The sequence below is a fragment of the Podarcis liolepis genome (assembly GCF_965112155.1).
Source record: "Podarcis liolepis genome assembly, chromosome: 7".
Taxonomy (NCBI): Eukaryota; Metazoa; Chordata; class Lepidosauria; order Squamata; family Lacertidae; genus Podarcis; species Podarcis liolepis.
The window spans coordinates 41,324,865-41,341,094 of NC_139561.1; the positions used below are offsets into that span (position 1 = coordinate 41,324,865).

The 16,230-nt window shown below is 38.3% G+C and overlaps 1 long non-coding RNA gene across 3 annotated transcripts in view; it reads left to right on the forward strand.

The window, feature by feature from the left end:
• Positions 1-15,239, forward strand: part of LOC310711690 — a 35,567-nt gene extending 20,328 nt beyond the window's left edge. The window contains exons 2-4 of one of the 3 annotated variants that reach the window (XR_014528588.1): positions 9,202-9,265; positions 14,483-14,538; positions 14,808-15,239. This is a non-coding gene — a long non-coding RNA (uncharacterized lncRNA). Of the gene's footprint in view, positions 1-9,050; positions 9,266-14,482; positions 14,539-14,807 lie in introns of those variants that run through there. The other 2 variants (XR_014528589.1, XR_014528590.1) reach the window with 2 other exon arrangements.
• Positions 15,240-16,230: the final 991 nt, after the last annotated feature.

Here is a 16,230-nt window from a genome sequence, read left to right on the forward strand (position 1 = left end):
GAAAGGAGTTCAAAAGAAATTGGAATTTACTTGGCAAACTTGATTTAGACTGCTTTGACTTTAAAAGAAGTTATAACAGCTTCGTATCTGGACTAAAACTGTAGTATCTCCTCTTCCCTTTCTGTGGATTACAAAGTTTCGAAACCCGGCTCCCGACCTGCCTGGATATAAGTTGTATCGGACTGCGGTAACTGTATACAAATTACAAAACTAGATCGGGCTATTTTGTATCTGGAAAAGAAAAGGGAACTGTTGCATGCACCTTTGCTAAGAACTATTTTTCTCTGCAGTTAAAATTGAATGCAAGATCCCCCTGTTTTGGATGCTATTTGATCCTTATTTTTTCTCTTTCTCCTCTTTTGTGGGAATTTAATGGCGGAATCTTTCTATTCCTCTCCTCCAAGTTTGCTTTTGGGAGCTCCCTCTACTGGATTATAGAACTAACAGTCTTAGAACTGCCGATTTCCCTTGCTCTTTGTTTTTTTTCTGGATGTTTATTCTCTCAGGACTGTTTCCCATGGGATTTACAGTTTGACCTTGAATCCGGGACAGCTGTGGAATGAGTGGCGCATCAAAAACAAGGGCTGGAAGGAAAGCAAAACATTCCGAACTTGTGCAAACAACTCTGCCTGGACAGTTACGCAGATCGTCTGTCCCAATTGTGACAGGTCTGCAAGAAGGACAATTTACACAACCATCTTTTGGGGAGATGGCTGCTGGAGGGATAGATCCTGTCTCTAAAGAAATATTGGATCAACTGGTAGCATTGAATAAGAAAGCTGACGAACAGGCAGCTAGACTTGATGAACAATCTGTCAAATTTGACCAGGTGACAGCTTCCATTAATAAATTGACAGACCAGGTTACTAAAAACACACAGGCAATAAGTGGTATTGAAAAAGTCACAACAGAAAACCGGAAATTAGTTGAGGAAGTTAATACTAAAGCAGAGGAAAATAAAAAGAGGATAGAGGAATTAAGAGGGGAGGTGAGGCCACTCAGTAGACAGGTAACGGAACAGCAAGCATACCTGTCCCTGGCAGAATTGAAAAATAGGGAAAATAATCTCAGATTGAGAAATATCCCAGAATCTGAGAAGGAGGACTTGATTGGCTTTTTGACAACAGAAATCTCCAAATTTTGGGGATTGACAGAAGAAAAGGACTTTAAAATAGTCACCGCTTTCAGACTAGGAAGAGTGGTTAAGAAGGATAAATCAAGAGATTGCTTGATCATTCTGAGATCTAAGCAAGAAAAAGACAACATACTCGGCCTACATTTCAAAAACCCATTGGTGATTCAGGGGAAGACGGCAGAAATCTTCAGAGATATACCAAAACAGCTTCTGGATTTAAGAATTACATATAAGGATTTAGCAAGCCTACTGAGAAACAACAAAATCCCTTATAGGTGGGAATTCCCTCAAGGACTATCTTTTACCCTGAAAGAGAGGAAGATAAGAATCAGAACAGCAGAGGAGCAAGAAAAGTTTCTAAACGACCACGGGGAGGATCTTCGGAAAGGAGTAGCAGGACCCTGGCCACCTCCTTCGTTTGGCTTCAATCCGGTTCCACCTCCAGGTGAAGAAGACAAAAAAGAGCCCCCTGCTGACAAATAAATTGACCCAGGATGTCTCTGCAGCTTCTTAGTTGGAATATTAATGGTGCAAATTCTCCTGAAAGGAGGAAGAAGATTTTTCATATATTAAGAAAAGAACAATTGGATGTCATCTGCCTTCAAGAAACACATGTGACCAGGCTCCACAGGAGAGTACTAATTAACAAGAGATTAGGCCAAGAGTTTATTTCATCAGACAAGGTGAAAAAAAGAGGAGTAGTGATCTATGCAAAGGAGAGCCTGTCACCAAAATTGGTTTTTAAAGATGAACAAGGAAGAATTTTGGCGATCGAAATACAATCACAAGGAGAAAAATTTCTGATAGTTGGAATATATGCACCAAATGATGGGAAGTCGGAATTTTTCAAGAGGCTGCATGAGACAATGCTGGACTATATTGACTATACAAATATCATTTTGATGGGAGACATGAACGGGGTAGTCTCTACCCATATGGATAAGTCACAGAACCAAAATTTGAACAAGGATGGCAGACTGCCAAAGACTTTTTTTGAACTCACAGACAACATGGACTTGATAGACATCTGGAGAACAAAGAACCCTCTAGGCATGGAGGGAACCTTCTTTTCTGAGGCCCACCTATCATGGACAAGAATAGACCAAATTTGGATATCAAGAGGACTGGCTCCTAAGACAAAAAAAGCTGAGATTTGCCCTAAAACCTGCTCCGACCATAATGCTTTAAAAATGGACTTGAGACTTACACCAGCTGGATCCTTCAGATGGAGAATGAATGACCATCTGCTCAGAGATCAGGAGATTGTGAAGAAGGCCCAAAAAACGTTGAAGGACTATTTTGAAATAAACTTGAACACCTCAGTGGAAAAGAAAATAGTCTGGGACGCGAGCAAAGCTGTCATGAGAGGGTTTCTGATACAACAGAACACTATTAAGAAGAAACTCTGGAATGGTAAAAAGGACAAGATTTTGGATAAAATAAGAGATGGAGAAAAAAGACTGAGACTAAATCCAAAATCAAAAGAAGTCTTAAGAGAAATAAAATTTTACCAAGTACAATATACAAAATTGATAAATCAAGAAATTGAATGGAAAATTAAACAGATGAAGCAAAGATCATTTGAATCGGCAAATAAATGTGGGAAGCTGTTGGCATGGCAGCTGAAGAAGAGGCAAAAATTGAACTTTGTTACCAATCTGGAGGTTGAAGGAGAATGTATTCAGAAACCAGAAGAAATCAGAAAGTGTTTCCAGAGATATTTTAAAAAGCTATATACTCAAGGACCACAAGCAGAGATGGAAATAAATAACTTTTTAAAGAGCTATGGCCTGCAAAAGTTAACACAAGACACACGAACAGCCCTGAACTGTAGAATAACACAACAGGAAATTGAAAGAGCCATTCAGAACATGCAGATAGGCAAATCCCCAGGCCCAGACGGGCTTACCTCCAAATACTATAAGACATTGATGGATTATTTGATACAGCCATTAATGGAGGTCTGCAACCAGATTTTGGAAGGGAAGGGGGCACCAGAATCGTGGAAAGAAGCATTCATCACCCTGATACCAAAATTGGAATCTGAAAAGACCCAACTTAAAAATTATCGTCCCATCTCACTCCTAAACGTGGATTATAAAATTTTTGCTGACATTTTAGCAAATAGACTGAAAAAAGTTTTGAATGAAGTAATTCATAAGGACCAAGCAGGCTTTCTCCCTGGTAGGCATTTGTCTGACAACACCAGGAACATCATAGATGTTTTGGAGTTACTACAGACAAATATGAATACGAAAGCAGTTTTGATCTCTATAGATGCGGAGAAGGCCTTTGATAATATATCTTGGAAATTTATGAAGAAAAACCTGGAAGGGATGGGAGTGGGAGGGGCGTTCCAAAACGGTATTGAACGGTATCTATTCAGAACAGAAGGCCAAATTGATAGTAAACAGCGTGGTGACAGAGGAGTTTAAAATTGAAAAAGGGACACGACAGGGGTGTCCCTTATCACCCTTGTTATTTATCTCTGTCCTGGAGGTGTTGCTGAACTTGATTAGGAGGGATCAGCTGGTGGAAGGAATACAGGTCGGAGAAAAGCAATACAAACTTAAGGCTTTTGCAGACGATTTGGTTTTGACATTACAGGAGCCAGAAACCAGTACAAAAAGAGCTCTAGAATTAATTTCTGAGTTTGGTCGGGTGGCGGGATTTAAGTTGAACAAACAAAAAACTAAGGTTTTAGCAAAAAATCTGACATCGTCAGAAATAGATGGGTTTCAGAAGGAAATAGAATTAAATGTGGTTACAAAAGTGAAATACCTGGGGGTTAACTTGACTGGGAGAAATCTGAATTTATTTAAGGATAATTATGAAAAATGCTGGTCAGAAATTAAAAAGGATTTGGAAGTTTGGTCAAGATTGAAACTTACCTTGTCAGGAAGAATTGCTGCAGTTAAAATGAATGTTTTGCCAAGAATGCTGTTTTTGTTTCAAACCCTTCAGATTGTGGACAGGGTGGAATGTTTTGGAAAGTGGCAGAGAGACATTACGAAGTTTGTCTGGCAGGGCAAAAAGCCCCGAATAAAATTTAAGATTTTAACAGATGCAAAAGAAAGAGGGGGGTTTGCCCTGCCGGATTTAAGACTGTATTATGAAGCTGCGTCTCTCTGCTGGATGAAAGATTGGTTCCTGTTAGAAAACACTGATGTCCTAGATCTGGAAGGGTTTAGTAATGCTTTTGGGTGGCACGCATACCTTTGGTATGACAAGGCAAAGTCTCATAAACTGTTTAAAAACCATATTGTCAGGAAAGCTCTACTCATTGTCTGGACTAAATACAAGGACTTATTTGAAAGTAAGACCCCGAGGTGGTTATCACCGGTTGAGGCTAAGGCTATAAAATTACGTAACATGGAGAGTGGCTGGTTGAAATATTGCGAGATAATTGAAAGAGATGGTGATAACTGGAGGTTGCAGAGTTTTGAAAAATTGAAAGGAAAGGTGCGAGACTGGTTTCACTATGCCCAAATCTTAGAGACTTTTAAAAAAGATAAAAGAATTGGTTTCCAGGTGGAAAAATCAAAATTAGAAACAGAATTACTTGAACCTAAGACGAAAGTGCTTTCAAGAATGTATAATCTGCTGCTTAAGTGGAATACCCAAGATGAGATTGTCAAATCAGCAATGATAAAATGGGCACAGGACATAGGGTACAACATTATGTCTGAAGACTGGGAAAGGTTGTGGACCACCAGTATGAAATTTACGGCATGTAGTGCCTTAAAGGAAAACATTATGAAAATGGTATACAGGTGGTACATGACCCCAGTCAAACTTGCAAAGATATATCATCTGTCTGACAATAAATGTTGGAAATGTAAGGAGGTTGAAGGAACTTTCTTTCACCTCTGGTGGACATGCCCGAGGGTGAAGGCTTTTTGGGAAATGATTTATAACGAATTGAAAAAGGTGTTGAAATACACCTTTCACAAGAAACCAGAGGCCCTCCTCCTGGGCATTGTGGGCCAGAGAGTGCCAAAGAAAGATAGAACTTTCTTCTTATATGCAACCACAGCAGCAAGAATCTTTATAGCTAAATACTGGAAGGCACAGGAGTTACCCACGCTGGAAGAATGGCATTCGCAGCTGATTGACTACATGGAACTGGCTGAAATGACGGGCAGAATTCGAGATCTGGGAGAAGAGGCAGTGGAAGAGGACTGGAAAAAATTTAAGGACTATTTACAAAAACATTATAAGTTATATGAATGTTGACAATTTGCTAAGTACTTTGGAAAAATATGCCTCAGTATTGAAATTGGTAAATGAGAGAATTTAAGTTTAAGACTTAGAAATGTATAAATTATGGATAATATAACTAAATGAAAACACAAAAACAACTGAAATAAGGTATTAATTTGCTGTTTATTTTATTGTAAAGAAAGCAGGGGATGGGGGATGTGGGGAAGTCTGGTTGATTATGAAAATTGATTTGGAAAAGTGAATCTTTTTTCTCTCTTTTTTTTCTTCTTTCTTATTTCTTTTTATAATTCTTTTCCTTCTCTGTAAAAACTGCTTTTGTAGTGTTAATGATGTTGTATTTTTACCCTGGAAAAAAGCAAATAAAAAACTATTATAAAAAAAAAAAAAGAAGACACAAGACTTACCCACTCTGGAAGAATGGCAGATGAAGGTGATAGACTACATGGGACTGGCGGAAATGACTGGCAGAATCCGAGACCAGGGAGAAGAGTCGGTGGAAGAAGATTGGAAGAAATTTAAAGACTATCTACAGAAACACTGTAAAATTAATGAATGTTAGAATGATGTTGGATTGAAGTTAAGTGGTTTTTAGCAGCAATGTTATAAAGGAATATGTAAAAATGGATTGTTAACAGGTGATAATCTAAAGTTATAATATATTAAGATAAAAGATTAAGATAAAATCAAAGAGGGAAAGGATTTGCTGAATTAACTAATTGAACTGGAATACAAAAAAGGGAGGTGTGAGGAAGTCAGGGAAACAAGCAAATGAAGGACAAGATATGGAAAGACTGATTTGTTTTTAACTGTTTTTACCTTGTTTTTTCTATATATATATATATATATATATATATATATATATATATATATGCAGGTTTTGGTGTCTTCGGGTGTCGTACTCAGAATATCACTCAAGAAATCACTCAGGATATCCCTCAAGTAATTAAGGAACAAAAGAAGAAAAGGCACACTAACCTGGGAACTTCCTATCTGCCCAGAACGTTGGAGGCTACACACCACACCCCCTCAACAGTATTTATAGGAACTCAAACACTGAGATCCTGCTCTGTTCCAGTAACAAGAAGCCGAAAGCACCAGCCTGAAGATGACGAGTGAGACCTCGTCGAAACGTCGCCTAGACACCCCAACTCTTACACGGGAAGACACCCGAAGACACCAAAACCTGCATTCCTATACCCGTGAAAATCTACGAAAGCATATATATATATTTCTTTCTTTCTTTCTTTCTTTCTTTCTTTTTCTTCTCTCTTTTTTCTCTTATTTTTGTAATATGTTGAAACTTTAATAAACATATTTTTTTTTTTAAAAAAGAGAGAATTATCCCCAGTGTCACACTAAGGTACGAATTAGCATGACAACTATATAAACTGTGTGTGGGGAGCTTTGGGGCATCCAGATGCTGTTGAATTTCCTTCCTTCCAGTTGAAGTCAATAGGAGCTTTCTTCCCACCCGGAGCCAAGGAGTTTTCCTTCCATTTGGAGACAATGGGAGCTTTCCTTCCATTGCAAACAGCGAGCACGTGGGGATTTGAATCGGATCATAGCCGAGGCAAGGATTAAAGCTCACCTTCCCCATGTCACAGTTCTAGTCTGTTTCCTCCAGCCTCACCAGAGCTTTTTTTTTTCCCCAAGGGCAAAGCTTACTTCTAATTTTGTTATCGGATGCCTTTTTTTTTATTTTTTAAGTGATTTGAAAGTTTTGCTTCTTATGGTGTGCACACCTAGTGCTTTTGTGCCACTGTCACTTGGGGAAAAGGGGGTCTTGAAACATTGCAAAAGCTGTTCAACAGAAACCAAAGTGAGTTTAGTATATCACTCACAAGCATTCCTCCCCCTTTCAAACTGCCTCCATTTTTCTGAAAAAGTGATTGTCACCAGTACAAATGGTGAGAGGTGCTTTTTATTAAGGAATAAAACACTTAAGACTATTTTGTTACTGCTTAGGGGGTTGTTGTTTTTTAGGCTACTATAACTCAAACTTTTATGAAATCATAGTAGATATATTTTTCTTATATGCAATTAGATGCATTCCACCATGATGTCTTTTGATTCCTTTGTTGAGTTGCAGAACTTTTAATTTTATGAGGTGCATTTCATTGTTATCTTTTGCTGTGATATACATCTTGATCTTTTAGATGCCCCAATTTTCTTTGCTACACACAATGAGTGGCGTCAAGGCAGTTGGCAGTATCCACTCAATGTAACCCCAAACACATTTGTGTAAAATTAGTACACAGGATTTGCTAGAGAGTATATATACTTTGTTTATAGAAAGTATATACAATGACTATTGGATTTGGTGACTTAAAATTGCAGTTTTTCAAAAATGTTTGCATGAAGTAGAGAAAAGTAACTCAGTTTAAAGGAATTTTGCTATGTTTTTAACTGCTTCAAACAACCTTTCTTTTCTGGTCTCTTTATCATTTTTAAAAGTTGGCAAATCTGCCTATATTCCTAGACAGTGAGCTCTTTGTCATAGTGGCTTCCTGGTGTTCCGATGAGCAAATTAAAAATAAACAAAGTTTTGCCTTCAGTTTGGAGAAACGATAAAAGAGACAAGATTTGTTTCTACTGGCAATACAAAAGGTTTTGGACAACCTTTACTCAACATCTGAGAAGTGAAAGGAAATTCAGAATCGTGCCCTCTAAAACCAAACCACTGACACAGATTTCACTTGTGGGGCCAGAATTTATCTCAAGAGGCATCTATCTTACATTTATTTGCATAAATTGAAACTTGCACCATTTAAACCTGCACTATGGGCTAGCCCCATATCAAGCTTTAACCAATTTCTCAGTGACTGATTATGGCTGATTTTGAGGATGGTCAAATATATCAATTTCAGTTTCTAAAGTTCTAATCATAAAATCAGTCACCCCCTTTTCTGCACCAGATAGCAATTTTTAAAATTGTGCAGAGCTTTCGTGTGTGTGCATTTATATTAATGCATGCCCTTTTGATGTAACTTGGCCCAATATTTACCACTTTCCCAGGGAATTTTGCGAATAGAATGCATTTTTATACATTATGGTTAAGCTGGAAAAGTGCATTGCAAAACTTGAGGATGTGCAGCTTTCAAAAGACAGCTAGTGTTGCAGTCTGCATTCTGATTTGGGAAATGCAAATGAGGGAGGTTCCTATCAAAATGCAAACCAATCAAATGCACCTCCCATCCCCGTGCTAGTGACTGTGGAACTAAATAGTGACAAGAATTCGGAATTTATTAGCATTGACGCAAGCTTGTGTACATGGTCTGGAAGCAAACAGATTAAAATGAATTCCACTTAGCTGTTATTCTTGAGTGTAATTTGGTTTCTGGTTTCTTAAAATTGGTCTGAGATGCTAACAATACAATGTCTACAAATCCACATGAAAATACATTGTAAGTGACACAATTCTGTCTTGTTCTCTCTTACTTTGTGCGAGGAAATACTCCAGTCTAAATTTCTGGAGGAGCAAGGAAATTATGAAATGCTGTGTAAATGTTTTAGGAGCATGGATTGCTTTAGGTTCATGGAAAATTGCTCCGGTATTTTATGAAGTACAGTTTCTTTTAATTTTACTGCCTTTCGGGCCAGGGAGGTGGGGAGGGAAAGGCCCGTCTCTCCTACTGACATGTCCGGCCGTCAGATTTGCAATCTGTTTGTTTCAGAGTTTCTGTGCAATTCCGCCTTCCAAGGCAGCCTCAGGAAAACGAGTAGCCTTTATGCATTTGTTGTGTTTCCTTAAATGATTGTTTAGTCGGGAGATGTTGCCAACTTCCTGATGGGTTATTTCTGAAGCTGTGCTAGAGAGACATGCTTCCTTTATTTTCCTTAAGGAAAGGGAGACCAGCAGACGAGAAGCAACCGGCTTGGGAGAGAGGTGGACTCTTCAATCTGTAGGTACCGGATCTTTCTCTTTCAATGTTTTGCCCATCTTCCCACCCCTCCTCCACTTTCCCAAGACTGAAATGCACACACTTTCTCAGGAATCATATAAGACCTTCCAGTTTCAGTGTGTTTGGAACCTTTCTGGAGAAACCTCAGTAATCTATCACCCTATTAAGAAAACTTGCTGGGTAAATACTGGTTGCTGTTGAAAGTTACTTCAGAGGTCTGCATGCCCTTTATTCACTGTAACTTTTGTTTTTATAACATATTTTGCCCTACATGCTTCAGATTTTCTTTTCAAAAGCTGCTAGCTCTTTTTCCTCGCTGCAGATTTATTGCAAGCCGATTAGAGGTTTCATTAACAGATACAGCATTCCATCTTATGCATCTCTCCACTGAATGCGTATATCTCTACATCTGTCAGTCAGTTTTTAATTTGCCTTGCTCCCGGAAGATTTTGGGCAGGCAACAATCTTTTTTAAAAACCACACATTTAGAATCTGGGGAGATTTATACAAAGGAAAAGCAGCTTTTAAAAAGTTCACACGGCTCACACTATTTCACTTGGTTTTATTTTATTCTTTCAATCCAATTGTTCCACCCGTATTTTCTTCTTGCGAGCCAGATTGTAGGCATTTGTACATTAGTATTTTGTCAAAATGTAGCTTGCTGCATTAAATCCTTAGGATTTCAATTTTATTTCTGCGTTATAAATATGTTTGCCTTAATCCCAATAACATTGGATAAATAGAGAGGCACCAGCTTGATTTTAAAAGACACCACTAGCGATATGATAAAAATCTGTAGGACACTATGTCTTGTTTGCCGATGGTTGAAATGAGTGGGGAAACAACTAGTTTCATCCTCTGTATGAAGTACAGAAAGAAAGATTTTGCTTAATGGAGCTGGAGGGCGGGGTGACCTCTGCGTGTGTTACTATTTTGTGAAAAGTCATAGGAATTATTTCAGAATCTGTTGACAGGTAACATATACGCAGGGAGTGGGATGTGCAGATTATATGTGCTGACATAATGAAATCTCAAATCCTGGAAAGTTTTTCAAAGTACAGACAACAGAGCCACAGCCCCCAAATTCACAGATTATTATTTTTTAAGCCATGCTCCAGAACATCAATGGCCCCACATCAAAGTCAATGAGTTGTTCTTTAAATATAAATGAAACGAATGACACTTGGTAATGATGACTAGCTTGCAGCGCAAGCCTACTCAGAAGCAAGCCCCATTGAGCTCGACAGGACTTGCACACAGGTAAATGTATTACACCCGGGATTTCAGCACAATAAACTTTCTTTGAATCAAATTCAAAGTTCAAATTCAGGCAAAGGGAGAATCTCTCTGTGTGCGGAGGCTTCCACAACTTGAGTGGAAGGGGGGGATAGATCTGTGAGTACATCAGAGCAGGTTTGGAGTCCACGTGTCTTAATAAGACTAAGATCCAAGTCATGGCACCGAAAAGAAAAGAAAAGAAAAGAAAAGAAAAGAAAAGAAAAGAAAAGAAAAGAAAAGAAAAGAAACTATGGAGACACATTTATGATACTCATGTTGAAGCAGAGATGTCTACAGCAAATAGGAATTTTTTTAAAAACAACAACAACAACCCCACAACTTTGATAAACATTACAAAATTCAAAGATTTTGACAAACAAAAGCAAAGTTTTCTGAGTGCAAACAATGTATCACTTTTATAAAATGTTACTTGCTTATTAAGGAAGGATTCTGGCAACAATTCAATTTTCCCTGTCACAAGCAACAGATTTCCATGGAAAATTCATTTAGCAATCTGGAAATTGTCCAGATCAGGATGTGTGCCCATCATTTTCTGTTTTGGGAATTACTCTGGTTAGTGTTAGTCCACGAATGGCAACCCAATACATCCATTGCCACTCCAAGTTACACTATCATCCCACTGTGTGCGTACTCCTCAAGCTACACAAACCTTTAGCCTTTCTCATTAAGTGTGTATTTCGCTCGCAGTTGCATTGCCTCATTGATTATGTAGTCTTTAAATGTTTTGTTCTGTGGATGAAATGGAACAGGTGTTAATCTGGAGAACAAATGTTCAGTTTTAAAAGAGTTCCCAGTTTTAAAAAATACACCATGCAGAATTGACAAAAAAGGGTTAACCTATTGTCTGGGTGCTTGTACGTGCTGCTTTGAAGGTGCTTAAATGCTTCCCAAATGAATGGGCATGAATTTTCAGATCAAAACTTAAAACCGCAGAATTCAACTTGAATTTTGGTGTTGCTGAAATTCGGGAGCCACCCTCTTTCAAGTACTGGCGTGCAGCAAAGAAATCCAAATATTTTTCGAGCCTCCACCTCAGCATTTTGTTATTCTTCCAGATAAACTTTTGCTTTGTAAATCTGTTTTAAAGGATTTAAAGTCTGGGTAAAGATCTTTATCAGGAGGAAGCCTGCTGTGCTGATTAGGAAAGGAGTTCCATCTTCATCCATTAGGGGGCATTGCTACTTCTGCAGATCAAACCAGGGGAGAAAAAAACCTTCAAGATTCCGAGAACCTGACAATTTAAAGCAGATTCGACCTCATCATCTCTGTTTAGCTGCTCAGAACACTAATTTGGTGTAAAACCATCGTTTAACAGTTTAAAGGAGCTGTTCTTGTTGCTATTTGTGGCTTCAAGCGTTAAAATCTTGGTTCATCAAAGGTTGTTCAGACTTCCAGTATGGCGAGAGGAAAACTGGCTGTCTATTTGCAAACCATAATTAATTAGTCTAGCAGGGCACAATTCAAGGTTTTTGCTTTTTCCTTTCTTTTTGACTGATCTACATTTTCCTCCGGTGATTCATTTAATACAGCATTTATCCCGTATTAAAAGGTTAAGGTGTTTAATGATTAGATTTCTAGGGGAAGTGGGAAACACTGGCTCTCAGGGATGAAGTTAATGGGGCAACATCAGTTTGTTCAAGGAGCGTATTGTGGACCAACTAATGGCAAACACTGTTATTCCAAATTCTTACTAATGAAATATTTTATTTTTGTAAAAATTTCTACCACATCCGTCTAGTGTCAATGCATCACTCAGGTCAGATGACAGCATTTTAAAATCACAGTATATTGAATATACATTACAAAACAAAGAATAAAACAAGGTAACATTCACAACATATAAAGTACACAACTTTTAAAAAAGAAATCTATTCAAAAGCAACGACAGAGATCATGATAAAAATAACCTCCTTTTTTAAACCTTAGCAGGCAAAAGCCCACTAGAATAAAATGCCAGCAAAAACAGCTAGAGAGGCTACAATCTTATACCCATTTACCTTGGAGTAGGTGTTATTGAATTCAATGGGACAACCTTCTGAATAGATTTCTGGAAAGAGCCAGCCTGGTGTAGTGGTTAGAGTGTAGAACCAGGACCTAAGAGACTTAGGGTTAAAATTTTTACTGAGTGATTTTGAAAACTAGTTTCTCAGAAACTCGGAGGAGGAGAACCTTGTGTGCCATCTGGAGCCTACATATATTTGATAATAAAATGAAAATGAATATTTTATTGCAAATTGTCCACTTGTTAGGGTTTCAGTCTTGCTTTAAATGTATTTGTTGCTGTGCTTTTACCTTTTTTAAAAACCTGTTATGTAAATCACCTTGAGATGGTGGCTGAGAAGGTGATGAATAAATTGATGACAATTATGATGATAAACCACTTTGAACATATTTTAAAGAGGAAGGGTGGTCATTTTGGCCATCCTTTATATATCAACCAGATTCTCTTGTCCATTGTATGTGCACCTTCCACAGAGGTGAGCAAGGTAGTTTAGAAACTGGAAATAAAATCCAAGAAAGAAAAAAGAAATTTCTGCCCCCCTCCGAGCTTTCAATCCTTGATGTAATCTGGGCTGTGGAGACGTTTTAAATTGCTGATAGGTTACTGAGTTTATCCTGGGCTAGTTGACTGTTTTGGAGCTGATTTTTTTTAGATCATTACAAAGTGTGGCTGTTTTAGCGCTGTGGTAACAGGGCCCTCCAGATCCTGCAGGACTCCAGATCCCATTAGTCCCAGGCAAGATGGACAATGTTCAGGGATGCTGGGAGATGTAGTCCAACAACATCTGGATAACAGGACTGTGCTGGCTTACCCTTCTTTTCGTGCATTTCAATGGTATTTGCATTGGTCATTTTTATTACTGAGAGCCAATGTGCTGTAGTGGTTAGAGGGTTGGATTAGGACCTGAGAGACCAGGGTTCAGATCCCCACTTGGACACGAAGATCATCGGGTGACCTGGGGCCAGTCACTGCCTTTCAGCCGATGCTTCCTTACAGGGTTCTTGTAAGGAATAAATAGGGGGGGGGGGGATAGAGAACCCTGTATGCCACCTTGAGCTCCTTGGAGGAAAAAGTGCACTCAAAAAATAATACTTCATAGGACTTTGTCAAGAATGTTTTCTGAAAAAAGGAGTTTATAAATTTATTAGGCTTGAATTTAACAACCAAAGCACCAGGCACACCACTCATTGCTCAGGGAAGCAATGTAAGTGTCAAACATCTAGACTTCCCATCTCTAATGGAAGCTTAACACAGTTTGTAAAACAACCAAAATTTGGGGTTGTGTCCAGTGTTAGCCCTGCTCAAGAGTAGACCCACCAAAATCAATGCTCTTGACTAACAGGTTCATTCATTCAAATGAGTTTACTCTGAACGGTATTTAGACTGATGCAACCCATAGGAATTTCATTTGATTCCCTATCAATATTACATCAGGTAAAAAGAATATTGAACGTATTACTGGAGGAAAACAGGGATCATTACTCACTTATTAAATCAGTTCAGCACTGCAAGAATAGATCGATCAGTTGTGTGAGCCTAGACATGTCTACTCAGAAGTAAGCCTCATTAAGTTCCACGACATTTCTTCCCAGAGGAAGGGAGTGTAGGATTGCAGCCCACGTATATCACCCCAGACTGTAAATAATTCTTCTAAATATGTCCAACATTTTTCCCTTAGGGGAAATGTTTAAACTTGCAGCAGCCCCATAAACCGTAAGCATGTTCACTCGGAAGCTAGTTCCCTTGAAATAAAAGCGACTTAGACTCATGTAAATACTGCACAATCATAACAGAGCATATTAAAATGAAAGAAACATAAAATTTGCTGCATGTAATGGTAATAACCCCCACACCAGATTAGCAAACATATATACCTACGAATGTGAAATGTATTCATTTTGTATTTTGTTCTTTCTGCAGCAGGGGAGTTAAGTCTTGTGGGCTGCATAACTAAATTCCCAGAGTGATTTTCATAGGTATGATATAATTTCTTTTCATATGCACGTATTTGCTGCATTAACTTTTTAATTTTTTTGTTTTTTTAAAAAAGTCCAGATTTCTTCTTTGGTTGGCGTTAGATTGCTTAAATCAGCAACAAATGAGATTGCCAGATAAAACTTGTTCAGATTCACATTTTAACAAGCAGTTAATTATTCTCTGGCTAATTCAGCTTCACAACTTGATCTTTAACTGATACATTGTCTTCTCTCAACTAATCAGACCTATTCCTCTTCATTCACCACAGATTTCCCTTCCTATTTCCTGACATGTTTGGGATCGCTGGTGTCAGCAGGGGGAATAACAAGTCAAATGAGCGGCAGAAACACCAACAGACTTACACTGTGTTGCTATATGAACCCGACTACAAACAACAACTTAAATATTTAAAAGGAACAAATATAGCCTAGTGTTTTACCCAAGGTGTATATTGCTGAGCTCTGCCACAAAATGTCAAATCTTGTGGCATTTTCAGTTGCGGGATTATTATTCGTAGACCTGTAGAGATTTCCAATTTACGTTGTTTCAAAGGTCGCAGCCAACTTAAATCAAAGTCTTGCTGTCTTTTATTTATCCTAGTGCCATTCTGCGGAATGGAGAGTTTCTGTTCATGATTGACGTCTTAGGGGCAAATTAGCCCTAACGTTAAATCTAGTATTTGCATTGAGGTGGCAGGTTTTTTTTTTTTTAAAAAAAAAACAACAACAACCGCACATGAGATGCAAAGATTTATCTGCTTATATTATTTATATCTTCTTCTTTGCCCAAAGACCTCAGGGTGGGTTACAGCAATTAAACATTGTCATAATCAAATATTAAATCAGGTAAAAGCCACCACCAACTAACTGTATTCTGTGTCATGTGTTGTTTTCCTCAATATATAACTTTCCCTCTTCATTCATGGACTTACGTTATTTTCTCAAAATTCTGGTTAAAATATTTATATATATCTATATATATATATCTATATGACCAGCTAGTTTTTCCAATGCAATTTCTGAGGTGTCTTGAGTTCATACCCCACCCCCACCCATTCAGCGAAAACTAATTTTGGGAGAAGCTCTTCGGCAAGTCAAATAATAGGGTTGTCTGTGAGTTGGCACATTCTGTTTTGTTTGGTTAAGGTGGAGGAGATTTACGAGAAGCAACTGGCACTTCTGACTTCTGCTTTTGACCATCCCTTATTAAATAAGGGAGAACAAACGGGTTCTCAAATATACAAAAAGAAAGCATTTCCCCAAATAACACATCATTCATGTGTGGAATTTTCTGCAAAAAGAAGCATCAGTGGTCACTTACTTTACATGGAATTAAATGGAGAATATGTTTATTGGTGCTTATTGGTCCTGACAGTTAAATAGAGCCTCCATGTTCATAAGCAGTTTACCCAACGGTACATTTATAGGTACACTCAGTATATGTAGAAGGGCCCATGCAGCTGAGAGACCCCTCCCTGAGTTATAATATTTTTCAAGAGCATTTCATGAGTTTGGAAATTTAAAGTCATTTAGAAAGCTAGAGTACTGCAAGAGTTAGAGTGTTGGACTAAGTCCTGGGAGACCAGGGTTTGAATCGACTCTCTGCCATGGGTGGCCCTGGTCAGTTACTCACTTCCCAGCCTAGCCTATTACGCAGGGTTGCTGTGGGAATTAAATGAGGAGGGAGAGCAC